The following is a 27,014-nucleotide window of genomic DNA, read 5'->3' as shown; positions in this document are numbered from 1 at the left end:
GTATAGACTGTAACGGCCCCATAATACCTTATAGCTCATATTACCTAGTTTAATTATTTGTTCTAAAATCTTCGAACAGAGAGACAGCTGGATGCTGCAGGTATCTTTTGCTTATGTTTCGATGGAGGGCTCTGAAGTACTTTGTTTCTGTCTCTCTCTAAATGGGGCCTTTCCCTGGTGGCTTGGTAGCATCTCCTTTGGGCAGCTCTCCCTCCCAGTTGTGTAACACATTTTTGGTCAAATTGTCCCTGTGTTGGAGATGAAAAATGTAATGGTATCAGTTAACAACTGTACAAATTACATGAATGCAAAAAGGAAGTGAAATATTTGCCTATATATTTAAATAGGATATGTGTAAATATGTGCACACCTCATGAGCAGATGCTGAATTTATTTTTTCACTTTCAGGAGTCATTTTTTCCTTTCAGCTTTGCTGTCTAAGCAGGATGTAGGGCTGCTAGTGCTGCGTTGTGGGTGTCTCTTCTGATACAAGTAGAGGCAGCCATACAGGGTTCTCTACCCCAGCAGAGGAGTAAGAAAGGATTGAAGCTTTTTCTGCCCCCAGCAAGTGTTGCTTTGTTACAAATGCAATGAAAAATCTTGCCTATTAGTCTTTATAATGTATTAGTCTTTATACATGTGTTTTAAGCACTGGAGTTACATCAGGTACAGGTAAAGGGCTGTGAAGGCTGTCAGACTGCCTGGGGTAGAGGTGATGGGGAATCTGGAGCCAGGAGGGACTGGGAACATTTGCTCCAGGGAGTCTGTGTGAGTGTATCAAAGCTGATATATGGGTCTAAGCTGATACATGTGTAAATGGGTATGTAAACAATTGCTGGCTTCCTGAGAGACACCAGTCCTCCAGCAACTGGAAACGGCCAAACGCACTATTTTGGAGCTTTAGCAACCAGATGTCCCCCATTACTCAGCTGAATTTTTGTCCTCCTGTAACCACAAGCATCGGGTCAGTCAGCTGCTCACTGTTTTCTCTTTTTTCTTTTTGGCTTAATGGATAAGAGGTAATGGTGACATTCTGATTGGACATAAATACATTTTTCACCAGGAGGACAGTAAAGTATTGGAATGGTTTCTCAGGAAAGGGGTCGATTTTCCCATTGTAGAAAGTGGTAAGACATAGAATCCATCGTATTACCTAGAAGGGCTGCATCACATGCTCTTTGAGGGTTCCTTCCAAAACGACTGATTAAATGAAGCTGTGAAGTAAGAAAATAGGGACGCTTTGGCAAAGATGAGGGGAGTCTCTGCTCTTCGAGAGGGTGTGTTTCTACGATCAGGGACCATTGGGGGTTACTGGGGACGAAAGGGACTCTAAAGTTTTTAAATTTTGGTTTGTCCGACCGCCGGACAGTCGTTTATAGTTTTTTGATTAAAAAAATGGCGGACTTCCAGAGTCCTCATGTCTAGTTTTTTTGCTAAAAAGACGGCAGACTTCCGGTAACAAAATGGCCGAGTTCCGGAGACTCATTTGTAGTTTTCCGCTAAAAAGACGGCCGACTTCCGGTAACAAAATGGCCGAGTTCCGGAGACTCATTTGTAGTTTTCCGCTAAAAAGATGGCCGACTTCCGGTAACAAAATGGCCGACTTCCGGAGACTCATTTGTAGTTTTTCGCTAAAAAGATGGCCGACTTCCGGTAACAAAATGGCCGAGTTCCGGAGACTCATTTGTAGTTTTCCGCTAAAAAGATGGCCGACTTCCGGTAACAAAATGGCCGACTTCCGGAGACTCATTTGTAGTTTTTCGCTCAAAAGATGCCCGACTGCCGGTCAATGTTTTTGTATCTTCTTATATTCAGTGCGTGGCAGTGTGTATTGGGGTGTTCAATTCTTAGCAGTCATCGGATTGTTTCGTTTTTGGAGACAGCGCATCTGACACATAGGACCAATCGTGACCCTGTTATGTGAGGTAACAAGGGAAAAGTGTGAGTTTGCAGAAGTGAACAGCAGGCTGATTTGGAATTAACAGAAGAGGCTTAACAAAAGGTTTTGGATTTACGATCCTCACAAATAAGGAGAAGAGGTCTCAAACATATCTGTAAATGGGTTACACAGAACTTGGAGCCCAGGGGAGAAAATTACCAGAAGCAGAAAACAACTACACTTTGAGAGTTATTAGCACGTTTTTGGGCTGCGCTAGAACTAGAACAACTCACAGTAGGACATAAAGCGGCTCTGTCTGCCATAATTCCTATCATGCAATGGGTCGAGTATATTCAAGATAGAGCCAAAGTGGGAGGCTATGGTGTGGCTGCCTTCCACTAGCAGCTAGCCACTGTCCCCCATGAATAATCAAGAACTAAACACTGATTTTGGAGTAAAAAATAAATCTTTAATGAGGTTTGGAAAAACCTTGGATCTATTAACTCATCCTGAGACAGAGCACATTTGGTTTACTGGGAGATCAGCTAAATATGTAGGAGGAAAATGGCTTGTGAAAACAGTAGCTTACCCTCCCCATTCTGAGAAATTTTTTTGAAACCATGAGAGGGTGCAAAAGCAGCCAATATGCTGAATTGTCCGGGCAGATATTTTAGGTAACCACCAGTAAGATGTCTAGGGGAGATAGTTTAGGCAGCCCTACAACCTGCAACTTCGGCCCCAGCCAGGCCCCGGTTTCGGTCGTTAGGGGGCGTAAGACCAGATGTTTTCACGTTAAGAACAGCGCAAGTCCTTTGGACTAGCAGCAACGGGATACTAGAAAAACTGGACCCTTTCTGGCGTCCTCACCTACAAGAGGACGCACCGTGTAGGATTTCCCAACTGCTGGGAAGGTTTCTCCGTGTGCTCATAACAACCAGGGCTCCCCAGCAACCGCAGATCCAGGCAAAGTCGAATCATTACGGCAATCGGCGACACGTCTTTCTTACTCTCTATCGCTGCATGTGTATAGTAACAATTAGATGAGTTGCTGTGTTTTGCTTTGACTTTGCTATCGCACTTCAGTTTTGTTGTTTGTTTCTGCACTTGTTCTCTTATAATTTAATACATCAGTAAATATAAACTAACTTCTTTATTTGGGTGCCTGTGTCTTTTGCGCTGACCCTGCCCATCTGGCAAAGTATCATATTAAGTAGCAGACCTATATAGACCTCAGGACACTCTCAACTGTCCTTGAAATCTAGTGAAACCGATGCCACGTGAAACACTAAGGGCAGACTAATAGAAAAGCAGCGCAGCAAGCCCCTCCCCCCTTGAGAGCCAGACAAGTCCACAGGACATGGAGACGGCAAAATGAAAGCTGAATTTCAGGAACTAGAGTTCCATATGGAGACCAGGAAGCAAACGGATCAATCTGTTTGGAGATGGCGGCAAACCATCAGAACTTCAGGTGCAGATGGAACAACCAGTGAAATCAAAGGCACATGCAGAAGAGACAAGAGACCAATCACCCTGGGGTAAGATGCATTTTAAAGACACCCTTTATTCAATGGGGGATCATGCAGATCATGCGGACAGGTGGTGAGGTATTAAAAGGCAGAGATAAAATACACCAACTCTGGGGCAGAGTTGGAGAGTATGAACTCCACTTTACTGCCAGGGGCAAAGACCACATCCAGTCACACCCAGGGTCCTCTCCGAGGAATCATTCAGAAAGAGATGGGGATCCAGTCTCCCCCTCAAGACTCTGCCAGAGGGTCTTCCCGGACTCTTCTTCAACGTTATTGCCCATCAGAGCCCTCTCATTCAGGGCACCGCTCCTTACGAGACCATCCTCACGCCGCCCCACACCCTTCGATCTCTGTGGTGCTCTTTTTAGCTCTCTTACTGAGACAGAATCTTTCTTCAGGCTCTCTTTGCACCCCAGAACCCTTCCTTGTTGTGATCTTAAACATCTGTTAAGTCACTCAGCCCCCAAAGACATCTGTACATCAACTGAACACATAGAGTTTTTCCTCGTGTCCCAGAGCTGCCTTTTACCTCTCTCACAGCACCCTTCTCTCACCACCACACCTCCGGAGGCCAACCTCACACCCCCTGTCGGCGTCCCACAGCCACCTTCCGGCTCCGTTGCGCATTCTACTCCTTTTTCGCTCCACGAGAAGCTCTTCTGACGCCGTCTGTCATTCAGTTCCCAACATCCCAGGGACACCTGTACTCTATTAAAATCCCCTCCAGACTGCTGCTTGTGCCCCTCAGCTTTCTTCAGTGTCTTCGATCCAAAAATGCCCCCTCTAACAGAACGCTGCCTTCCAGATTGCCTTTAGTACACTTTTAGCTTTGTTGCAGAGCTCTCACCCCTCTGAGTCTTTCAGGAGACTTTGTGAGTCCATATCTGTGACCCACCCCACTTGTTCTTTCCTCTCTTTCTTTTTTTTTTTTTTTTTTTTTTTTTTTTTTAAATGAAGTTGTTGAAGAGGAACCTTAAAACTGCAGGAACATGCTAGTCAGACAACGTGGTTTTGTTGCTGGGCATAAATTTAGACCCTCAGCCCTCTGAAAGCTAAGTACAGGAACTTGGTTGCAGAGGGGCTGAAGCTTGGAGTTGCAGGAGGGATTTTGAAGATGGCATCTGGGAGAGGGCTGTCTACAATCAGCCCCCTTTGAGTGGGTGAATATAGCATGTTAGTTTCCAGCACAATGCTAGGGTGGGCAGGGCAGCTCCAGCCTTGGTGTGTGGGGTTGTGTTTTTTGTGTTGTCTGTCTTTGTCTTAGAGCTTCCTCCGGTCTTGATGGTCTTGATAGTTTGCTGCTTGATAGTTTCCAGCACGATGCTAGTGTGGGCAGGGCAGCTCCAGCCTTGGTTTCTGGGGTTGTGTGTTTTGTGTTGTCTGTCTTTGTCTTAGAGCTTCCTCAGGCCTTGATGGTCTTCTGTGTGTCCTCACAGAACAAGTCTTGCATCTTGGGCATCATCCCTGCAAAGCCTTTCCTGATCATCATGGTGCTGATCAGCAGCATCTTCTGCATGACAAGTCAAAATTGCAGATCGATCTCTTGACTTGGAAGTTTCTTGATGGTTGTCTTCTGCAATGTCATTCTCAATTGCATTGTCATCTGATCTCTGTCCATCCAGTTTCCCTGAGGGGGACTCATTCCCCACATCCTTGCATCCTCAGGTCTTGAAGGCGGCATCTCGGGCGTCCGTCGCTTCGTTCCCTCGCTTTGCAGACGCATCGCCGTAGGTCTTATTGCCCAAGTCTTGTATTTCAGCGTCCCACATCTTGCTGCAAGTTTTATCTTGAGGTCAAGTCTTGTGACTCACATGGCTGTGTCTCGGGTCAGTCTGTGCATGTGAGTGTTTGGCTTGGAGCTGCCCTGCCTGCTGTGTAGGATGAGGGGCCACGGGAAGCACCACAACCTGACCAACTCGGTGTTGAGTGGCGGTCTGGTAACTTGAGTAATTCTGTTTTTCAGATCCTACAAGTAAAGGATGAGCAAGAAATGGATGGAGGAGGAGACAAGGGAACCAGCTTAAGGTTAGTCAGGGTGTGCAGTTGGTGGGAAACTGCCTCCCTTGGCTACCTGACCACATTATGGTTTGTTGTCATTTTGAAGGCAGAAGCGACGAGTGAAGCTGGATACGGACACCGGAGGTGGCTGTGGCAAGGTGAGCAAAGGCCGGTGGGCTGGAGGAGCAGTTATTCTCAGGTGTTGTATTATTGGTTGGTCATGAGCATCCCTTGTTGTTTTGTGGTTTGTTTTTTTTTTTTCAGGTGCCCTCCTAACCTCATTGTGGCACCCCAAAGAGATGGCAGGCAGATGGGCGAGGGGCAAAGGTAATGGAGCAGGAGACGGATGTCCTAGTGGCCTGGGTGTTGTTGGAGGCAATATCTCAGCGTGTGCCTTTTGCTTTGACTTTTGCAGGTGTCACACACAGTGCCAGAGTGACAAAACCATGTCTTGAGGAACAGTTGGAGAAGGTGAGATGGCTGTGGGCAGAGTCGTTCACGTGTTTTATGTCAACTCGGTTAAATGTTTCCTCATTTTTTGCAGGCGGTGTGTCTCCTACCTTTGAGAATGGATGACCATTGAAGGTGAGGTGGTAGAGAAGGTGTTCATGGAGCTCGTGATGATTGATCAGCAGAACAGTAACTCTTTTTCTTGTTCTTTTAGGTGCCCAAAGCAGTGGTGGAGATAGGATTGAACTCTGGATCAAGAAGGGGAGAAGAATGCTGTGGGACTCTTCTGAGGCCTCTTTTTTGTGGTGTAAGTGTTTGGAGATGGCTGAAGCGGTCCTAACTGGTGACATGGATTCTGATTTTTTCCTTTTTTTTTTTTTTTCCTGAATGCAGATGGTGAACAGGAACATGTGTACTGAAGGAACATGCCTGTCAGATGGAGTGGTATTTGCTGCTGGACATAGATTCAGAACCCCAGCTCTCGGAAAGATAAGTCGAGGGACTGAATTGTTGAGGGGTTGAGGTTGGGAGTTGCCGGAGGGATTTTGAAGTTGCTTTCTGGGAGGGGGCTGTCTGGGAGTAGCCCCCTTTGCGTGGCTAAGCTGAGCAAGTTAGTTTCCCGCTCGATGCTAGTGTAGGCAGGGCAGCTCCAGCCTTGGTGTCTGGGGTTGTGTGTTTTGTGTTGTCTGTCTTTGTCTCAGAGCTTCCTCAGGCCTTGACGGTCTTCTGTGTGACCTCACAGAGCAAGTCTCGCATCTTGGGCATCGTCCCTGGAAAGCATTTCCTGGTCAGCACGGTGCTGATCAGCAGCATCTTTTTCTTGTGTGACAAATGTAAACCATAGATCGGTCTTTCATCTTGGAAGCTTCTTGATGGTCATCTTCTGAAACATCATTGCCACCTGCATCAGCATCTCTGGTCGTAGATTTTCCCAGAGTGGGAATCGATCCCCACATCCTTGTGTCCTCAGGTCTTGAAGACCATGTTTTTTGGCATCCATCCCTTCATTTCCTAGCTTCGCAGTCACATTGCTGTAGGTCTTCTTGCCAAGCAGTCTTGGATGCCGGAGAGATGCTTTTTGCTTGGTGGTCTCTTGACATAGTCTCATGGTTTGCAGGGTTGTGTCTTGAGTTTGTTTGAGTGTTTGGTTTGGAGCTGCCCTGCCTGGAGTTGTAGGGTCAGGGTTTGTTGGAAGAGCCCTAAGGGAATATTCCAGCTGTTGAGCAGCATTTCAGTGACTTGCATAATACTGTTTTTCAGATGCTGTGTGACAAAGACGAGCAGGAAAAGGCTGGAGGAGGAGAGAAAGATGCCACCTGAAGGTTAGTCAGTGTTTGGTGTTGGGGGGGAGGTGCTTTCAATATTTATTAGAATCCCTGAGATTAGTTTGATTTATTTCTTACAGATGCAGAAGTCCAGGACATGGAACAAAAAGCAAAGCAGGTGGGTAGCTGAATGTCATAGCAAGGCTTGGTGAAGTCTGTCACAGGGCAGGTGGATGTAGTTGCTCTGAGTATCATTAATGGATTTCTTTTTTTTTTTTTTTTTTTTTTTAGGCTGCAAAGCTGTGTAGAGCAGGCAGTTCATCTCAATGGGACATGACCTTTGGAAGGTGAGCACTGTGAAATTGCCTGCTGGAAGTGTTAAATGTTATGAGTAGTATTGAAGTAAAAAACATTACCTGTGTATTTTTTCAGGTGGTGCCTCGGTATCCAGTTCAGACTAACATGCCTGAGGGGCATCTGGCAAAGGATTAAGGTAAAGGAGATTGGGCAATTCTCTGGGAGGGTTTTGTTAGAAGCAGCAGTATATTACAAATTGCCTTGTTCTTTTCAGGTGCCCTGTAGAGCCATTGAGGTGTCAGGAAGTACACCCATCAACTGCTTAAGAAGGTGAGATGCTAGTAAGCTCTTTCAGTAAGATCAAAGTCCTTGACCACTCGCTAAAGCATTTGCCTTTTTTTTTTTTGCAGATGCTGTCCTGGCCATTGTTGGACTTGGCTGAGCATTTGAGGTGAGGTGAGGTGGAGTGGTGGGAATGACGAGGATCGTTTTACAGAGCAGAACAGTAATTTTGTCTCTTGGTCTTCTAGGTGACAGAAGCACGGCGTCTCCGATGAGCGTGTTGTCTGAGGAGGGCGTGCTGTGGGACAGTCGGTGCCGGTAGACAGGACGCCCTAGGATTCTGCACGGTTTATGGAGAACCGTCTTCGGGGAGACCATCCGAACCTGCGCCTTTTTGTCTAGCAAACTGTGTTTCCACGGCAGCGCTATGTTGTATTTCATCTGTGCCTCCTTCAGGGTTTCAGTCTCAAAGCCCATCAGGTAACAAATGTGTTGTTCTGGTGTTTGGTTTTGTAGGGCTCTGTATCTGCTGTTTGGCAGTATACTGACTTTGTACTGTAGGTCTCCAGATATACATTGTATGCGTGATTTAGTTCTCAGTGCCTTGCAAAGTTTTGTAATTGAATTGCCATGGCTTTGTGGCCACGTGCCACAAAGGTGCTAGGTTCTGTGTCTTCAGTCCCTCCTTGTATTTCTGTATTAGAACATTTACTGCATTGTACAGTGTGGCTCATGTTGGTGTCGCGCCGTACTTGACCTGGTGTCGCGCCGTACTTGACCTGGTGTCTGAGTTGTTACTCTATTTTTTTACTCAAGTGCACCAAAATAGGCTGCATTACTGTCTGTGGTTCCATTGGTGTTTTCCATGTGCGGTTTTGCCGTCTGTGGGTTTTGCCGTCTGTGGGTTCTGCCGTCTGTGGGTTCTGCCGTCTGTGGGTTCTGCCGTCTGTGGGTTTTGCCGTCTGTGGGTTCTGCCATCTGTGGGTTCTGCCGTCTGTTGGTTCTGATGTCTGTGGGTTTTGCCGTCTGTGGGTTCTGCCGTCTGTGGGTTCTGCCGTCTGTGGGTTCGGCCGTCTGTGGGCTCGGCCGTCTGTGGGTTTTGGCATCTGTGGGTTCTGCTGTCTCTGGGTTCTGCCGTTTTTGGGTTCTGCCGTCTGTGGGTTTTGCCGTCTGTGGGTTCTGCCGTCTGTGGGTTCTGACGTCTGTGGATTTTGACGTCTGTGCATTTTGCCGTCTGTGGGTTTTGCCGTCTCTGGGTTTTGCAGTCTGTGGATATTGCCGTCTGTGGGTTCTGCCGTCTGTGGATTTTTCTCGTCTGTGGATTTTTCTCGTCTGTGGATTTTCTCGTCTGTGGAATTTTCCGTCTGTGGATTTTGCCGTCTGTGGATTTTTCCGTCTGTGGATTTTTCCGTTTCTGGGTTTTTCCGTCTGTGGATTTTCTCGTCTGTGGATTTTTCCGTCTGTGGATTTTTCCATCTGTGGATTTTTCCGTCCGTGGATTTTTCCGTCTGTGAGTTTTTCCGTCTGTTGATTTTTCCGTCCGTGGATTTTACCGTCTGTGGCTTTTGCTGTCTGTGGATTTTACTGTCTGTAGATTTTTCCGTCTGTGGATTTTACCGTCTGTAGATTTTGCCATCTGTGGATTTTTCCGTCTGTGTATTTTTTCCGTCTGTGGAATTTTCCGTCTGTGGATTTTTTCGTCTGTGGATTTTCTCGTCTGTGGATTTTTGCCGTCTGTGGAATTTTCCGTCTGTGGATTTTATTCGTCTGTGGATTTTATTCGTCTGTGGATTTTTTCCGTCTGTGGAATTTTCTGTCTGTGGATTTTGCCGTCTGTGGATTTTTCCGTCTGTGGATTTTTCCGTCTGTGGATTCTTTCGTCTGTGGATTTTGCCGTCTGTGGATTTTTCCGTCTGTGGATTTTCCGTGTCTGTGGATTTTCCTCGTCTGTGGATTTTTCCGTCTGTGGATTTTTTCCGTCTGTGGATTTTCCGTCTGTGGATTTTTCCGTCTGTGGATTTTGCCGTCTGTGGATTTTGCCGTCTGTGGATTTTGCCGTCTGTGGATTTTCCGTCTGTGGGTTTTGCCGTCTGTGGGTTCTGCCGTCTGTGGGTTCTGCCGTCTGTGGATTTTTACCATCTGTGGATTTTACCGTCTGTGGATTTTACCGTCTGTGGATTTTGCCGTCTGTGGATTTTGCCGTCTGTGGATTTTTCTCGTCTGTGGATTTTTCTCGTCTGTGGATTTTGCCGTCTGTGTATTTTTTCCGTCTGTGTATTTTTTCCGTCTGTGTATTTTTTCCGTCTGTGGAATTTTCCGTCTGTGGATTTTTTCGTCTGTGGATTTTGCCGTCTGTGGATTTTCCGTCTGTGGATTTTTCCGTCTGTGGATTTTTTCCGTCTGTGGATTTTGCCGTCTGTGGATTTTTCTGTTTGTGGATTTTTGTCTGTGGATTTTTCCGTCTGTGGATTTTTCCGTCTGTGGATTTTACCGTCTGTGGATTTTTTCGTCTGTGGATTTTTTCGTCTGTGGATTTTACCTCTGTGGATATTTCCATCTGTGGATTTTTCCGTCTGTGGATTTTTTCGTCTGTGGATTTTACCTCTGTGGATTTTGCCGTCTGTGGATTTTTCCGTCTGTGGATTTTTTCCGTCTGTGGGTTTTCCTCGTCTGTGGATTTTTTCATCTGTGGATTTTTTCGTCTGTGGATTTTCTTGTCTGTGGATTTTTCCGTCTGTGGATTTTCCTCGTCTGTGGATTTTTCCGTCTGCGGATTTTCTCGTCTGTGGATTTTTCTGTCTGTGGATTTTGCCGTCTGTGGATTTTTCCGTCTGTGGATTTTACCGTCTGTGGATTTTTTCCGTCTGTGGAATTTTCCGTCTGTGGATTTTTCCGTCTGTGGATTTTCTCGTCTGTGGATTTTTTCCGTCTGTGGATTTTTCCGTCTGTGGATTTTTGCCGTCTGTGGATTTTACCGTCTGTGGATTTTTGCCGTCTGTGGATTTTTGCCGTCTGTGGATTTTTCCGTCTGTGGATTTTTTCCGTCTGTGGATTTGCCGTCTGTGGATTTTTCCGTCTGTGGATTTTTTCCGTCTGTGGAATTTTCCGTCTGTGGAATTTTCGTCTGTGGATTTTGCCGTCTGTGGATTTTGCCGTCTGTGGATTTTTTCCGTCTGTGGATTTTGCCGTCTGTGGATTTGCCGTCTGTGGATTTTTTTCGTCTGTGGATTTTTCAGTCTGTGGGTTCTTCCGTCTGTGGAATTTTCCGTCTGTGGATTTTTTTCGTCTGTGGATTTTCCGTCTGTGGAATTTTCCGTCTGTGGAATTTTCCGTCTGTGGAATTTTCCGTCTGTGGAATTTTCCGTCTGTGGATTTTACCGTCCGTGGAATTTTCCGTCTGTGGATTTTCCTCGTCTGTGGATTTTTTTCGTCTGTGGATTTTTTTCATCTGTGGATTTTGCTGTCTGTGGATTTTGCCGTCTGTGGATTTTTCTGTCTGTGGATTTTTCTGTCTGTGGATTTTGCTGTCTGTGGGTTTTTCCGTCTGTGGATTTGCCGTCTGTGGGTTTTTCCGTCTGTGGATTTTTTCCATCTGTGGATTTTCTCGTCTGTGGATTTTTACCGTCTGTGGATTTTTTTCGTCTGTGGATTTGCCGTCTGTGGATTTTTCTGTCTGTGGATTTTGCCGTCTGTGGATTTTCTCGTCTGTGGATTTTTGCCGTCTGTGGATTTTTGCCGTCTGTGGATTTTTGCCGTCTGTGGAATTTTTCCGTCTGTGGATTTTTTTCGTCTGTGGACTTTACCGTCTGTGGATTTTACCGTCTGTGGATTTTTTCCGTCTGTGGATTTGCCGTCTCTGGATTTTTCCGTCTGTGGATTTTGCCGTCTGTGGAATTTTTCCGTCTGTGGATTTTTTCCATCCGTGGATTTTCTCGTCTGTGGATTTTCTCGTCTGTGGATTTTTTCCGTCTCTGGATTTTTTCCGTCTGTGGATTTTTTCCGTCTGTGGATTTTTTCCGTCTGTGGAATTTTTCTGTCTGTGGATTTTTTTCGTCTGTGGATTTTACCGTCTGTGGATTTTACCGTCTGTGGATTTTACCGTCTGTGGATTTGCCGTCTGTGGATTTTACCGTCTGTGGATTTTTTCGTCTGTGGATTTTACCGTCTGTGGATTTTGCCGTCTGCGGATTTTTCTGTCTGTGGATTTTTTCCGTCTGTGGAATTTTCCGTCTGTGGATTTTTTTCGTCTGTGGATTTTTTCCGTCTGTGGATTTTTTCGTCTGTGGATTTTCTCGTCTGTGGATTTTCTCGTCTGTGGATTTTACCGTCTGTGGATTTTCTCGTCTGTGCATTTTGCCGTCTGTGTATTTTTCCGTCTGTGGAATTTTCCGTCTGTGGATTTTCTCATCTGTGGAATTTTCTTTCTGTGGAATTTTCCGTCTGTGGATTTTACCGTCTGTGGATTTTTCCGTCTGTGGATTTTCCTCGTCTGTGGATTTTTTTCGTCTGTGGATTTTTTCCGTCTGTGGATTTTACCGTCTGTGGATTTTGCCGTCTGTGGATTTTTCTGTCTGTGGATCTTGCCGTCTGTGGATTTTGCCGTCTGTGGGTTTTTCCGTCTGTGGATTTTTTCCGTCTGTGGATTTGCCATCTGTGGATTTTTTCCGTCTGTGGATTTTCCCGTCTGTGGATTTTGCCGTCTGTGGGTTTTGCCGTCTGTGGATATTTCCGTCTGTGGATTTTTCCGTCTGTGGATTTTTCCGTCTGTGGATTTTTTCCGTCTGTGGATTTTGCCGTCTGTGGATTTTTCCGTCTGTGGATTTTTTCGGTCTGTGGATTTTTCCGTCTGTGGATTTGCCGTCTGTGGATTTTTTTCGTCTGTGGATTTTGCCGTCTGTGGATTTTGCCGTCTGTGGATTTTCTCGTCTGTTGAATTTTCTCTCTGTGTATTTTGCCGTCTGTGGATTTTTTCGTCTGTGGATTTTTTCGTCTGTGGATTTTCCGTCTGTGGATTTTTCCGTCTGTGGATTTTTTCATCTGTGGATTTTTTCGTCTGTGGATTTTGCCGTCTGTGGATTTTGCCGTCTGTGGATTTTTTCCGTCTGTGGGTTTTTCCGTCTGTGGAATTTTCCGTCTGCGGATTTTTTTCGTCTGTGGATTTTTTCCGTCTGTGGATTTTTATTCGTCTGTGGATTTTCTCGTCTGTGGATTTTACCGTCTGTGGATTTTCTCGTCTGTGGATTTTGCCGTCTGTGTATTTTTCCGTCTGTGGAATTTTCCGTCTGTGGATTTTCCTCGTCTGTGGAATTTTCTGTCTGTGGATTTTTCCGTCTGTGGATTTTACCGTCTGTGGATTTTTCCGTCTGTGGATTTTCCTCGTCTGTGGATTTTTTCCGTCTGTGGGTTTTACCGTCTGTGGATTTTTCTGTCTGTGGATTTTTCTGTCTGTGGATTTTGCCGTCTGTGGATTTTGCCGTCTGTGGATTTTTTCCGTCTGTGGATTTGCCGTCTGTGGATTTTTTCCGTCTGTGGATTTTCCCGTCTGTGGATTTTCCCGTCTGTGGATTTTGCCGTCTGTGGGTTTTGCCGTCTGTGGATATTTCCGTCTGTGGATTTTTTCCGTCTGTGGATTTTTTCGTCTGTGGATTTTTCAGTCTGTGGATTTTTGCCGTCTGTGGATTTTACCGTCTGTGGATTTTTCCTCGTCTGTGGATTTTTTTCGTCTGTGGATTTTTTCCGTCTGTGGGTTTTACTGTCTGTGGGTTTTACCGTCTGTGGATTTTGCCGTCTGTGGATTTTGCCGTCTGTGGGTTTTTCCGTCTGTGGATTTTTTCCGTCTGTGGATTTGCCATCTGTGGATTTTTTCCGTCTGTGGATTTTCCCGTCTGTGGATTTTCCCGTCTGTGGATTTTGCCGTCTGTGGGTTTTGCCGTCTGTGGATATTTCCGTCTGTGGATTTTTTCCGTCTGTGGATTTTTTCCGTCTGTGGATTTTTTCGTCTGTGGATTTTTCGGTCTGTGGATTTTTTCGGTCTGTGGATTTTGCCGTCTGTGGATTTGCCGTCTGTGGATTTTTTTCGTCTGTGGATTTTTCCGTCTGTGGATTTTGCCGTCTGTGGATTTTCTCGTCTGTGGAATTTTCCGTCTGTGGATTTTTCCGTCTGTGGATTTTCTCGTCTGTGGATTTTTTCCGTCTGTGGATTTTTCCGTCTGTGGATTTTTTCCGTCTGTGGATTTTTTCGTCTGTGGATTTTTCGGTCTGTGGATTTTTTCGTCTGTGGATTTTCCGTCTGTGGATTTTTCCGTCTGTGGATTTTTCATCTGTGGATTTTTCCGTCTGTGGATTTTGCCGTCTGTGGATTTTGCCGTCTGTGGATTTTGTCGTCTGTGGATTTTTCGGTCTGTGGAATTTTCCGTCTGCGGATTTTTTTCGTCTGTGGATTTTTTCCGTCTGTGGATTTTTTTCGTCTGTGGATTTTACCGTCTGTGGATTTTTTCCGTCTGTGGATTTTGCCGTCTGTGGATTTTGCCGTCTGTGGATTTTTTCCGTCTGTGGATTTTGCCGTCTGTGGAATTTTCTGTCTGTGGAATTTTCCGTCTGTGTATTTTACCGTCTGTGGATTTTTCCGTCTGTGGATTTTCCTCGTCTGTGGATTTTTTTCGTCTGTGGATTTTTTCCGTCTGTGGGTTTTACCGTCTGTGGATTTTGCCGTCTGTGGATTTTTCTGTCTGTGGATTTTTCCCTCTGTGGATTTTGCCGTCTGTGGGTTTTTCCGTCTGTGGATTTGCCATCTGTGGATTTTTTCCGTCTGTGGATTTTCCCGTCTGTGGATTTTACCGTCTGTGGATTTTGCCGTCTGTGGGTTTTGCCGTCTGTGGAGTTTTCCGTCTGTGGATTTTTTCGTCTGTGGATTTTTCTGTCTGTGGATTTTTCTGTCTGTGGATTTTTTCCGTCTGTGGATTTTTTCCATCTGTGGATTTTGCCGTCTGTGGATTTTGCCGTCTGTGGATTTTGCCGTCTGTGGATTTTTTCCGTCTGTGGATTTTGCCGTCTGTGGATTTTGCCGTCTGTGGATTTGCCGTCTGTGGATTTTTTTCGTCTGTGGATTTTCTCGTCTGTGGATTTTTCCGTCTCTGGATTTTCCGTCTGTGCATTTTTTCGTCTGTGGAGTTTTCCGTCTGTGGAATTTTCCGTCTGTGGAATTTTCCGTCTGTGGATTTTACCGTCTGTGGAATTTTCCGTCTGTGGATTTTCCTCGTCTGTGGATTTTTTTCGTCTCTGGATTTTTTTCGTCTGTGGATTTTGCCGTCTGTTGATTTTGCCGTCTGTGGATTTTCTCGTCTGTGCAATTTTCCATCTGTGGATTTTTGCCGTCTGTGGATTTTTGCCGTCTGTGGAATTTTTCTGTCTGTGGATTTTTTTCGTCTGTGGATTTTACCGTCTGTGGCTTTTACCGTCTGTGGATTTTTTTCGTCTGTGGATTTGCTGTCTGTGGATTTTTCTGTCTGTGGATTTTGCCGTCTGCGGATTTTCTCGTCTGTGGATTTTTTCCGTCTGTGGATTTTGCCGTCTGTGGAATTTTTCTGTCTGTGGATTTTTTCCATCTGTGGATTTTCTCGTGTGTGGATTTTACCGTCTGTGGATTTTTCCGTCTGTGGGTTTTTCCGTCTGTGGATTTTTTCCGTCTGTGGGTTTTACCGTCTGTGGATTTTTTCCGTCTGTGGGTTTTTTTCGTCTGTGGATTTTCTCGTCTGTGGATTTTACCGTCTGTGGATTTTCTCGTCTGTGGATTTTGCCGTCTGTGGATTTTGCCGTCTGTGGATTTTTTCCGTCTGTGGATTTTGCCGTCTGTGGAATTTTCTGTCTGTGGAATTTTCCGTCTGTGTATTTTACCGTCTGTGGATTTTTCCGTCTGTGGATTTTCCTCGTCTGTGGATTTTTTTCGTCTGTGGATTTTTTCCGTCTGTGGGTTTTACCGTCTGTGGATTTTGCCGTCTGTGGATTTTTCTGTCTGTGGATTTTGCCGTCTGTGGATTTTGCCGTCTGTGGGTTTTTCCGTCTGTGGATTTTTTCCGTCTGTGGATTTGCCATCTGTGGATTTTTTCCGTCTGTCGATTTTCCCGTCTGTGGATTTTCCCGTCTGTGGATTTTGCCGTCTGTGGGTTTTGCCGTCTGTGGATATTTCCATCTGTGGATTTTTCCGTCTGTGGATTTTTCCGTCTGTGGATTTTTTCCGTCTGTGGATTTTTTCCGTCTGTGGATTTTGCCGTCTGTGGATTTTTCCGTCTGTGGATTTTTTCGGTCTGTGGATTTTGCCGTCTGTGGATTTTGCCGTCTGTGGATTTGCCGTCTGTGGATTTTTTTCGTCTGTGGATTTTTCCGTCTGTGGATTTTGCCGTCTGTGGTTTTTCTCGTCTGTGGAATTTTCCGTCTGTGTATTTTGCCGTCTGTGGAATTTTCCGTCTGTGGTAGATTCGAGGTTTGTTGTCAAATGCAAAGCCGTAGGCCGATCGTTGGTGGTGCTGTGGGTGGGGTACCATGTGAGTGTTAGGGCCAGCCAAAGTTTTCAGTGGTCACTCTTTGCATGTGTTCTGCAGTCTCAGTCGTTCGGATTTTGGGGCCCTTTGAGCAATATTGGAGAATGGCTGCCGAGGGCTGGTAGATTCGAGGTTTGTGGTCAAAGGCAAAGCCGTAGGCCGATCGTTGGTGGTGCTGTGGGTGGGGTACCATGTGAGGGTTAGGGCCAGCCAAAGTTTTCAGTGGTCACTCTTTGCACGTGTTTTGCAGTCTCAGTCGTTCGGATTTTGGGGCCCTTTGAGCAATATTGGAGAATGGCTGCCGAGGGCTGGTAGATTCGAGGTTTGTGGTCAAACGCAAAGCCGTAAAAACCCACAGACGGCAAAACCCACAGACGGCAAAACCCACAGACGGCAAAAACCCACAGACGAAAAAACCCACAGACGGCAAAACCCACAGACGGCAAAACCTACAGACGGGAAAAACCCACAGACGGAAAAACCCACAGACGGCAAACCCCACAGACGGCAAAACCCACAGACGAAAAATCCCACAGACGAAAAATCCCACAGACGAAAAAATCCACAGACGAAAAAATCCACAGACGAAATAATCCACAGACGGAAAAATCCACAGACGAAAAAATCCACAGACGGAAAAATCCACAGACGAAAAACCCACAGACGGAAAAATCCACAGACGAAAAACCCACAGACGGGGTTTGCTTCACAGGGAGTGTTTATTCCCAGGAGGGCAGGGCTTCATGCAAAGGGGGTGTGTATGACGGTGGGGTTCCCATTACAGGGGGTGTGTCCACATACAGGAGGACAGGGGCTTTATATAAAAGGGGTGCGTCCCCACCAAATGGGGCGGGGTTTGCATAACACAGAGGGTGTGTCCACTCAGGAGAAGGGGACTATAAGGAAAGGAGGTGTGTCCACAGCCAAATTTGGAGGGGTTGGAAGGTGGGACTTAACACAAAAGGGGCATGTCCACAGCGAACGGGGTCAGGGTTTTTAAATCACAGAGGGTGTGTCCACTCAGGAGAGCGGGGCTATAAGGAAAAGGGGCATTTGCACAGCCAAAGTAGGAGAGGTTTTCCATCACACTGTGTGTGTTTATTCCAAGGAGGGCAGAGCTTAATGCAAAAGGTCGTGTCCACAGCCAAAGTTGGTGGGGATTGTATAAAACAGGGAGTGTTTACTCCCCTGAGGGTGGGGCTTAAGGCAAAGCGGGAGTGTCTGCACCCAAAGGGGATGGGGTTTGCATCCCTCAGAGGGTGTGTCCATTCAGGAGGGCGAGACTATAAGCCAAAGTAGGTGCGTCTGCACCAAAAGTGGGTTGGGTGTGCCCCACATGGGGGAGTGTCCATCTGAAAAGGGTGGGGCTTAACCTGAAAGGAGTGTGTCCCGACCCAAAGGGACATTTTTTCTGTCCCGCAGAACTGGAGTTAGATTTGTGGGGCTGCTGCCCCACAGCTTTCCAGGGGACCTGGCCTCACTGACCAGTGAGCATGACCCACAGCTGCCTGCCTGCCCCATAGATATAGCTGTGCCCCATAGAGTTCATCAGGTACGCTTGTTGGACCCTCCCTATGAAGTCTTATGCCTGGTGACATCACTGCACTTTTCCTAGGGCCAGGCTATGTAGTCTAGGTTTTGTACTACGCAGTGGAGTTTGAAGGATAAATCTAAGTAGAAGTATCTTTAACAAATAAAAAGTTTTAACTGTGTGTCCTTGTAGAACAGCAGAGGAGCAGGCTTGTGTGGAGTGCTGCAGGTTCCCAGGCACTCACTGACCCTGAAGAAGAAAAAAGAGCTGTTAATAACTTAAGGAATTTGCTATCTGGACGATGTTATGTCCTGAAACCCAGTACTTCTGGTGGGAACGGGTAGATAAGGTTTTTTATGTTTGTAGGAAGAGCACTTTGATGTGTAAATTGTAGATCAATCAATAGATATTGGGATAGTATGTAAGTCTTGTGAGCCACACCATCAACAATTCTGATTGTGCACAGCAATTGGAGTCTCTTCCTTCATGTCTTCAATCATGTCCTAATTAAAAAAGACTTGAAAATGTAGTGAAGGAACCCTATGGCTACAGGAACATCCCAGCCCTGTGATGTGGCTTTCCTTGTCGACCATGGCTTCAGGTGCCAACCCCCCCCGAAAAATAAGTGGAACCATGTGTGGGGAAGGGCTTGGAGGGAGGGGTGGGATGTGGGGGATCTGAGGAGTCTGGTGCTGAAGAGATTGGCAGTGGCTGTTGTGATGCTCATTTGCAGCACTGATTGTGGCTTGGTTCCCTGCTGCCTTCTTGTCATTGTGGCCCTGTCCTTCTACTCCTCCCCCTATGGCTGTGGCCTTCTTTTTTCCCAGGCCATCTTCTTTTTCTGTCTCTCTCTCTGTCTCTCTCTCTCTGCCTCTCTCTCTCATGCTTTTCTCTTGCCTTTTCTCTCTTTCTCTGGCTCTGAGCCTTCTCCCAGCTCTGCTGGGATTTTTGAGAAGCCTAAATGAACCTTTTCCTGCCTTCAGAGTGCCCTAGTGGGGGTGGGGGGCTGTGGTTGTGGGTTGTTGGCAGACCCTGGGGACTGAGCTCCCAGCTGTGGCAGGAGCAGGGGATGATGTTCTCTGAAGGGCTCCAGCTGGGGTTGGGGTAGCCCAGGTGTGGCCAGTCAGGTTGATGAGGGGGCTTTCCCAAAGGACTCTGGGGAGGGTATAGAAGCCTGCACCTCCACTCAAGGGCTCAGTCTGCTTGGCAGTTGTGGTGTGCTTGGAGCTCTTCAAGGTAAGAGGAGGAGGGCTGGGGGCTTTTGGCTGGTGCAGTGGTTGTTTCCTCCATCTTGGTATTTTTTGGTTCCCCAAGTGGTAATGCCTGCAGTGTTCAACTCTAGAATGAGAGGGAAAGGGGAACACCCAGGGGGTCTTTGGAGGAGTTCAGCGTTCTCTAAGAGGTCAGTGTTTACTGATGTGGGACTTGCTTGTGGTACTGTTGGTTGGAAATTTTTTCATGGCACCTGATGAAGAGGAACCTTGTGGCTACAGGAACATCCTAGCCCCCTGACGTGGCTTTCCTTGTTGACCATGGCTTCAGGTGCCAACCCCCCTAAAGATAAGAGGAACCAGGTGTGAGGAAGGGCTGGGCAGGGAGGGGGAAAGTTGAGAATTGCAGGAAAGGTGTTGGAAGTTAGTGTAGGGGAGAAGGCTGTCCAGGAGCAGCCCCCTTAGGTCAGGTGAAGGGACCAGGTTAGATTCCAACACGATGCAAACATGGGCAGGGCAGCTCCAGCCTTTGTGTGTTTTGGTGTGTAGTTTCTGCTGTTTCTTTGTTGTCTTAGAGCTTTCTACAGCCTTAGTGTCCTCATTGTGCTCACAGAGCAAGTCTTGCACCTTGGGCACCATCCCTAGGGTCTAAAACACCTTATCAGCACATTCAGTAATGCTTTGTCTTGCATAACAAATTCACAACATGGAACAGTCTTGTATATCGTAGCTTTCTCAAAGGTTGTCTTCTGACATGTTCTTCCTAACTCCATCAGAATCTCTAATTGTGGATTTTCTTAAACTGGGACCGGTTCCCTGTGTCCTTAGGTCTCGAATCCAGGCTTCTCATTTACCTGTCATCTAAGCTTAGAAAGTAGCTTCTTTAAAAGGCGATGTTGTTCGACACTCTTGGGGCCACAATGGAGCCTCCATGCGTCACTGTTGCATCCCTGGATGTCTTCCAGCCGAGCTGTCTTGGATCCTGGAATCATTCATCTGACTGTGAGTTTCCTCTTGAGGTCGAGTCTTGTGGTTTGCAGCGCTGTGTATTGGGTTGGCCTCAGTAGTGAGAGTTTGGCTTGGAGCTGTCCTGCCCACATTGTAGGGTCAAGGGCCCTTGGAAGAGTCTCAGAGGAATTGTCCATGTGTTGAGCAGCATTCTGTAGACCAAAGGTTGGTGGGCTGCAGGAGCAGTTATTTCTCAGATGTTGTATTGCTGTGGAAGGCATTCGCATCCCCTGCTTTTTGTGCTTTTTGGGAGCCCTCCAAACCTCATTTTGGCACCCCACAAGGCTGGCAGGCAGACGGGCGAGGGGCCAAGGTAAAGGAGCAAGCGGGAGGTGAATATCACAGTGGGCTGCCTGTTGTTTTAGGCATTATCTCGGCATGTGCTTTTCCTTTGACTTTTGCAGGTGCCACACAAAGCCACGGGTTGAGGAGCGGCCAGAGAAGGTGAGACGGTTGCGGGCCGGCTCATCCAGAGATTTTACTTCAACGCGGGTAAGCGTTTCCCTTTGTTTTTGCAGGAGCTGTGTGTGCCACCTTTGGAGCCAGAAGAGCGCTGGAGGTGAGACGGGATGGTAACGAGGAGGCTCGATCTCACAAGCAGAACAGGGCAAGTCGGGGGTTATGAGGAGCTTGTGGAAGAGGTTGGTATTTAGCTGATATCCTATTTCTGCTGGCATTGCTGTTTGTTATTGCAGATGGTGAAGAGGAACTTTGTGGTTTTGGGAAGATTCCAGTCAGCCGATGTGGGTTACTTTTCTGTCCAATGCTTCAGAGCCCCAGCCGTTTGAAAGGTAAGAGAAAGGGAGGATGGTTGGGGAGGGTCTGTGTAGAGGGGTCAAGGTTAGGAATCGCTGGCTCGGGTTTTAAAGGTACTGTAGGGGAGCGAGCTGTTCAGAAGCGGTGCCCTTTGGGTGGCTGATGGGAGCCTGTCCCTCCCTGGCATGATGCTAGCAAGTTGCAGGAATTGAATGAGCATTGGAGGTGAGGTGGTAGTGCAGGGCTTGTGGAGCTAGTGTCTTCTCTCAAGCAGAACAATAGTTTTGTGCCTTTTAGTTGCCCTGAATGACGAACCCTAACCCAAACCTGGAAAGCGTGGGTGAGTGGGACCCCGGAGGGCTCTTCTGAGAAGCTGGGCCATTTGGAAGAGAACGGGGCTGGCTGATGTTGGACTTACTGCCGAATATTCTGGTAGGTGTTTTGGTGTTGTGGTTATGTGTGTGTGTGTGGGTTTTTTGGTTCATTTTTTTGGTATTGTGGTGTAATTGTTTTTATTAATTTATTTTTTTTTTTTAAATGCAGGTGGTGAAGGGGAACCTAGCAAGTTGAGGATTATCCTGAGCCGCTCCTATTTTTTTTTTCTGGGCTAACTATGGCTTTGGAATGCCAGTTCTCTGAAAGATAAGTTGAGGGCCCGGGGAGGGGGTGGGGAGGGGCTGAGCAGAGGAGTCGAGGCTGGGAATTGCAGGTAGTGTTTTGAAGTTAGTGTAGGGGAGAGGATTGTCTGGGAGCAGCAACCTTTGGGTGGGTGAAGGGAACAGGTTACTTTTCTGTACGATTCCAGCATGGGCAGGGCAGCTCCAGCCTCGGTGTGTGGAGTTGTGTGATTTGTGTTGTCAGTCTTTGCTGTCTTAGAGCTTCGTCAGGCCTTGATGGTCCTCTGTGTCCTCACAGAGCAAGCCCAGCATCTTGGGCATCCTCCCTGGAAAGCCTTTCCTGATCAGCACGGTGCCGATCAGCAGCGTGTTATTCCGCACGACGAGTCTAAATTGCAGATCGGTCTCTTGACTTGGAAGTTTCTTGATGATTGTCTTCTGCAATGTCATTCTCAATTGCATTGTCATCTGATCTCTGTCCATCCAGTTTCCCCGAGGGGGACTCATTCCCCGCATCCGTGCGTCCTCAGGTCTTGAAGGGGGCTTTTCGGGCATCCGTCGCTTCATTCCCTCGCTTTGCAGACGCATCGCTGTAGGTCTTATTGCCCACAAGTCTTGGATTCCAGAGTCCCTCTTCTTGCTGCGAGTTTTATCTTGAGCTCAGGTCTTGTGACTCACATGGCTGTGTCTCATATTGGTCTGTGGGTGTGAGTGTTTGGCTTGGAGCTGCCCTGCCTGCTGTGTAGGGTGAGGGGCTACGGGAAGCGCCACAACCTGACTGACTTGGTGCTGAGCAGCTTTCCAGTGATTTGCTAATCCTGTTTTTCAGGTCCCAAGTGTCAATGACTAGCAAGAATCCGATGGAGGAGGAGAGGAGGCGGCCACCCAAAGGTTGGTTAGGGCGTGGAGTTGGTGGAAAGGTGCCCCCCTTGGCCACCTGACCACGTTATGGTTTGTTGTCATTTTGAAGGCGGAAGCGGCGAGCGAAGCGAGATACGGGTACCGGAGGTGGCTGTGGCAAGGTGAGCAAAGGCCGGTGGGCTGGAGGAGCAGTTATTCTCAGGTGTTGTATTATTGGTTGGTCATGAACATCCCTTGTTGTTTGTGTTTTTTTTCAGGTGCGCTGCTAACCTTGTTTTGGCACCCCAAAGAGATGGCAGGCAGATGGGTGAGAGGCCGAGGTAAAGAAGCAGGAGATGGACGTCACAGTGGCCTGGGTGTTGTTGGGGTCAATATCTCAGCGTGTGCCTTTTGCTTGGACTTTTGCAGGTGTCACACACAGTGCTGGAGTAACAAAACCATGTCTTGAGGAGCAGTTGGAGAAGGCGAGATGGCTGTGGGCTGGGTCAGTCACGTGTTAACGTCACCTCTGTTAAAGGTTTCCCTTACGTTTCAGGTGCTGTGCGTGCCACCTTTGGAACCGGATCAGCACTGAAGGTGAGCTGGGGTGGTAGAGAGTGGGTTCGTGGAGCTGGTGGCTACTGATCAGCAGAACAGTAACTCTTCCTCTTGGTCTTCTAGGTGTCCAAAGCAGTGGACGTTCAACCGGTTTGACACAGCATTCAAGTCTGGATCACGGAGGTGAGTGGAACTGGGTGGGGCTCTTTTGAGGTGGTGGGTGTAGTATAAGTGGTTGTTGATGGCTGAAGTGCACCTTATTGGTGACACTGTTTCTGATTTTCCTTTTTTTCTGGTTGCAGGTGATGAAGAGGAACATGCCTGTCAGACAGCGTGGTGTTTTGCTGGACATAGATCCAAAACCACCATCCCTCAGGAAGATAAGTTGAGGGACTGAACTGAAGTGCTGAGGTTGGGAGTTGTTGCAGAAGGGATGTTGAAGTTTTCTGAGCAAAGGCTGGTGTGGGCTGCCTGTTGATTGGGGCAATATCTCAGCATGTGGCTTTTGCTTTGACTTTTGCAGGTGCCACCCACTGCCTTGGAGGTACAAAGCCACGTGGAGAGGAGCAGTTGGGGCAGGCGAGATGGTTGTGGGCCAGGTCAGCCAGGTGTTTAATATCAATTCAGTTAAGTGTTTCTCTTTGTTTTGCCAGGGTTTTTTTGGTGTGGGGTTGGTTGTTTTTGTTGGGTTTTTTTGTGTGTTTCATTTGTTTTATTTTGTTTTGTTTGTTTTTTGTCACCTTTGGAGCTGAGTGTTGGAGGTAAGCTGGGGTGGTAATTTAGGAGGTTCATGTATGTAGTGACTTCATTCAAGCCGAACAGTGGTTTTGTGTATTTTAGGTGCCCTTCATTGAGTCCTGCAGTGCCTAATTCTGTGATGAGCAGGTGGGTGAGACCTCACAGGACTCTTGAGAAGCTGGGTCTTCTCTAAGAGGTTGGTGCTGGCTCATGTTGGAATTTCTGGTGAAAATTATTATGTGTGGTGATGTGTTTTTTTTTGTTTGGTTGTTTTTTTCTTTTTCAGCAGATGATGAACGGGAAATGTGTGGCTGCAGGAATATCCCTGTGGATGGTTTTGTCTTTCTGTGATGACCATGGCTTTGGACCCCTACCACCAAAGATAAGTGGAGGGACTGGGGATGGGCAGAAGGGACAAAGCTGGGAACGGCAGGGAGTGGTTTTGAAGTGAGAATCGGGGAGAGGGTTGTCTGGGAGCAGCTTGTTTTGGTCAGGTGAAGGGGGCAGATGAGTTTACAGCATTGGTTTGGCCTGGGCAGGGCAGCTCCAGCCTTTGTGTGTGGTGGTGTGTACTTTGTGTTGTCTGTCTTGAGTGTTTTATAACTTCCTCATCCCTCAATGTCCTCTTTGTCCTCGCAGAACCAGTCCCTCATCTTGGGCATCATCCCTGGAAGGTCTTCTCTCATCAGCACAGTCCTAGTCAGCAGCATCTTTTTCTTTCATGACAAGTTAAACACGTGGATTATTCTTGCATCTGGGAAGTTTCTTGATGGTGGTATTCTGAAACACTTTTCCATATTAATCAGCATCTCTGGTCATGGATTTTCGCAGAGGAGCACTTGTTCTCTACATCCTTAGGTCTTGAAGCCCGGCTTGGTGGGCATCTGTTGCTTCAGCCCCTCGCTTCACAGCTGCATCGCAGTAGGTCATCTTGCCCAACAGTCTTGGATCCCAGAGATATTCTTCTTCCTCGGTGTTCTCTTGAGACCAAGTCTCATGATTTTCAGGGCTGTGTTTTGTAGTGGTCTGAGTGTTTGGCTTGGAGCTGCTTTTCCCAGAGTTACAGGTTTGGGGTTTTTTGGAAGAGCCCTAAAGGACTAGTCCAGCACTGTTGGGCAGTGTTCTAGTGCCTTGTGTATCACCATTTTTCAGATCCCATGTGACAAGGATGTACATGACAGAGCAGGAGGAGAGAAGAGCACCATCCAAAGGTTAGTTGGTGTTGGAGTGAAGGTCCCTCTCCTGGCTACCTGACCCCATTATGGTTTGTTTGTCCTTTTGAAGGTGAGAGCAGCCAAGGAAGCAGAATATCTGTTCCGGAGGTGGCTCTGGCAAGGTGAGCAAAGGCTGGCGTGCTGGAGGAGCAGTTATTTCTCAGGTGTTTTATTTTCGTTGAAGGCATTGGCATCCCCTGTTTTTTGTGTTTTCCAGGTGTCCTCCAAACCTACTTTTGGCACCCCACAAGAGTGGCAGGCGGATGGGTGAGAGGCTGAGGTAAAGGGGCAGGAGGTGGACATCACAGTGGGCTGCCTGTTGTTGGAGGCACTACCTCAGCACGTGCCTTTTGCTTTGGCTTTTGCAGGTGCCACAACCATCCTCGGAGGGACAAAGACACACATTTAGGAGCGGTTGGAGAGGGTGAGATGGTGGTGGGGTGGGTCAGCCATATATTTTACATCAAGTCACTTAAACGTTTCCTTTTGTTTTTGCAGGCACTGTGTGTGCCACCTTTGGAACCGGATGAGCATCGAAGTTGAGTTGAGTTGGTAGTGAGGGGGTTCATGGGGCTGGTGACTTCTGATCAGCAGAACAGGAACTCTTTCTCTTGGTGTTTCAGGTGCCTCAAGCAATCGTGGTGATAGCGTTCAACTCTGGAACGAGAAGGTGCGTGGTATACCATGGGGCTCCCTTGAGGAGGTGAGTGCAGCAGAAGTAGCGTGCATTGGCTTAGGTGGGACTTGTGCCAGCGCTGTGGGTGACCTGTGGGTTGTGTTTTTTCCTTTTCTACATATAGGGGATGAAGAGGAACCGTGCGACTGGAAGCGTATCTCAGTTAAACAATGTGGTTTTCATTACTGACCGTGGCTTTGTGTTGCTCTCGCTCTTGAAGATAAGTTGAGGGCCCAGGGGTGGGTGGGGAGGGGCTGAGCAGAGGAGTCGAGGTTGGGAATTGCAGGTGGTGTTTTGAAGTTAGTGTAGGGGAGAGGGTTGTCTGGGAGCAGCCCCCTTTGGGTGGGTGAAGGGAACAGGTTACTTTTCAGCATGATTCCAGCATGGGCAGGGCAGCTCCAGCCTTGGTGTGTGGGGCTGTGTGTTTTATGTTGCCAGTCTTGGTTGTCTTAGAGCTTCGTCAGGCCTTGATGGTCCTCTGTGTCCTCACGGAGCGAGTCCTTCATCTTGGGCATCCTCCCTGCAAAGCCTTTCCTGATCAGCACGGTGCCGATCAGCAGCGTGTTATTCCGCACGACGAGTCTAAATTGCAGATCGGTCTCTTGACTTGGGATTTCTTGATTGTCATCTTCTGAAACATCATTGCCAAGTGCATCAGCATCTGGACTCATTCCCCGCATCCTTGCGTCCTCAGGTCTTGAAGGCGGCTCCTCGGGCATCCGTCGCTTCGTTCCCTCGCTTTGCAGACGCATCGCTGTAGGTCTTATTGCCCAAAAGTCTTGGATTCCAGAGTCCCTCTTCTTGCTGCGAGTTTTATCTTGAGGTCAAGTCTTGTGACTCACGTGGCTATGTCTTTGTTCAGTCTGTGCCTGTGAGTGTTTGGTTTGGAGCTGCCCTGCCTGCTGTGTAGGATCAGGGGCCATGGGAAGTGCCATTAACTGACCGACTCGGTGCTGAGCAGCTTCCCAGTGATTTGCATAATCCTGTTTTTCAGATCCCACGTGTCAATGGCCATCAAGAAACAGATGGAGGAGGAGAGGAGGCCGCCATCCGATGGTTGGTCAGGGTGTGCAGTCGGTGGGAAGGTGCCTCCTTTGGCTGCTTTACCGCATTATGGTTTGTTGTCATTTTGAAGGCGGAAGCGGCGAGCGAAGCGGGATACGGGTACCGGAGGTGGCTGTGGCAAGGTGAGCAAAGGCTGGTGGGCTGGAGGAGCAGTTATTCTCAGGGGTTGTTTTATTGGTTGGTCACGAACATCCCTTGTTGTTTGTGTTTTTTTTCAGGTGCACTCCTAACCTCGTTTTGGCACCCCAAAGAGATGGCAGGCAGATGGGTGAGAGGCCGAGGTAAAGGAGCAGGAGATGGACGTCGCGGTGGCCTGGGTGGTGTTTGGGGCAATATCTCGGCGTGTGCCTTTTGCCTTGACTTTTGCAGGTGTCACACACAGTGCCGGAGTGACAAAGCCACGTCTTGAGGAACAGTTGGAGAAGGTGAGATGGCTGTGGGCTGGGTCAGCCATGTATTAACATCAACTCTGTTAAAGGTTTCCCTTACGTTTCAGGTGCTGTGCGTGCCACCTTTGGAACCAGGTGAGCATTGAAGGTGAGCTGGGGTGGTAGAGAGTGGGT

The 27,014-nt window shown here is 47.6% G+C and overlaps 3 long non-coding RNA genes across 3 annotated transcripts; all 3 read left to right on the top strand.

Annotated features, from left to right (window-relative positions):
• The first annotated feature begins 1,668 nt into the window (after positions 1-1,668).
• Positions 1,669-26,731, top strand: LOC139806517 (uncharacterized). The gene is made up of 4 exons (XR_011730266.1): positions 1,669-3,414; positions 5,372-5,433; positions 26,522-26,573; positions 26,670-26,731. It is a non-coding gene; the product is annotated as an uncharacterized lncRNA (long non-coding RNA).
• LOC139806575 (uncharacterized) lies at positions 7,552-8,282 on the top strand. The gene is made up of 4 exons (XR_011730291.1): positions 7,552-7,614; positions 7,693-7,748; positions 7,829-7,869; positions 7,949-8,282. It is a non-coding gene; the product is annotated as an uncharacterized lncRNA (long non-coding RNA).
• Positions 24,534-25,123, top strand: LOC139806518 (uncharacterized). The gene is made up of 3 exons (XR_011730267.1): positions 24,534-24,707; positions 24,781-24,832; positions 24,928-25,123. It is a non-coding gene; the product is annotated as an uncharacterized lncRNA (long non-coding RNA).
• Positions 26,732-27,014: the final 283 nt, after the last annotated feature.

This window comes from Heliangelus exortis, chromosome 22, assembly GCF_036169615.1.
Source record: "Heliangelus exortis chromosome 22, bHelExo1.hap1, whole genome shotgun sequence".
Lineage (NCBI taxonomy): Eukaryota > Metazoa > Chordata > Aves > Apodiformes > Trochilidae > Heliangelus > Heliangelus exortis.
Note: the sequence above shows the minus strand (reverse complement) of the source record. Positions and strands in the feature narration are given on the sequence as shown.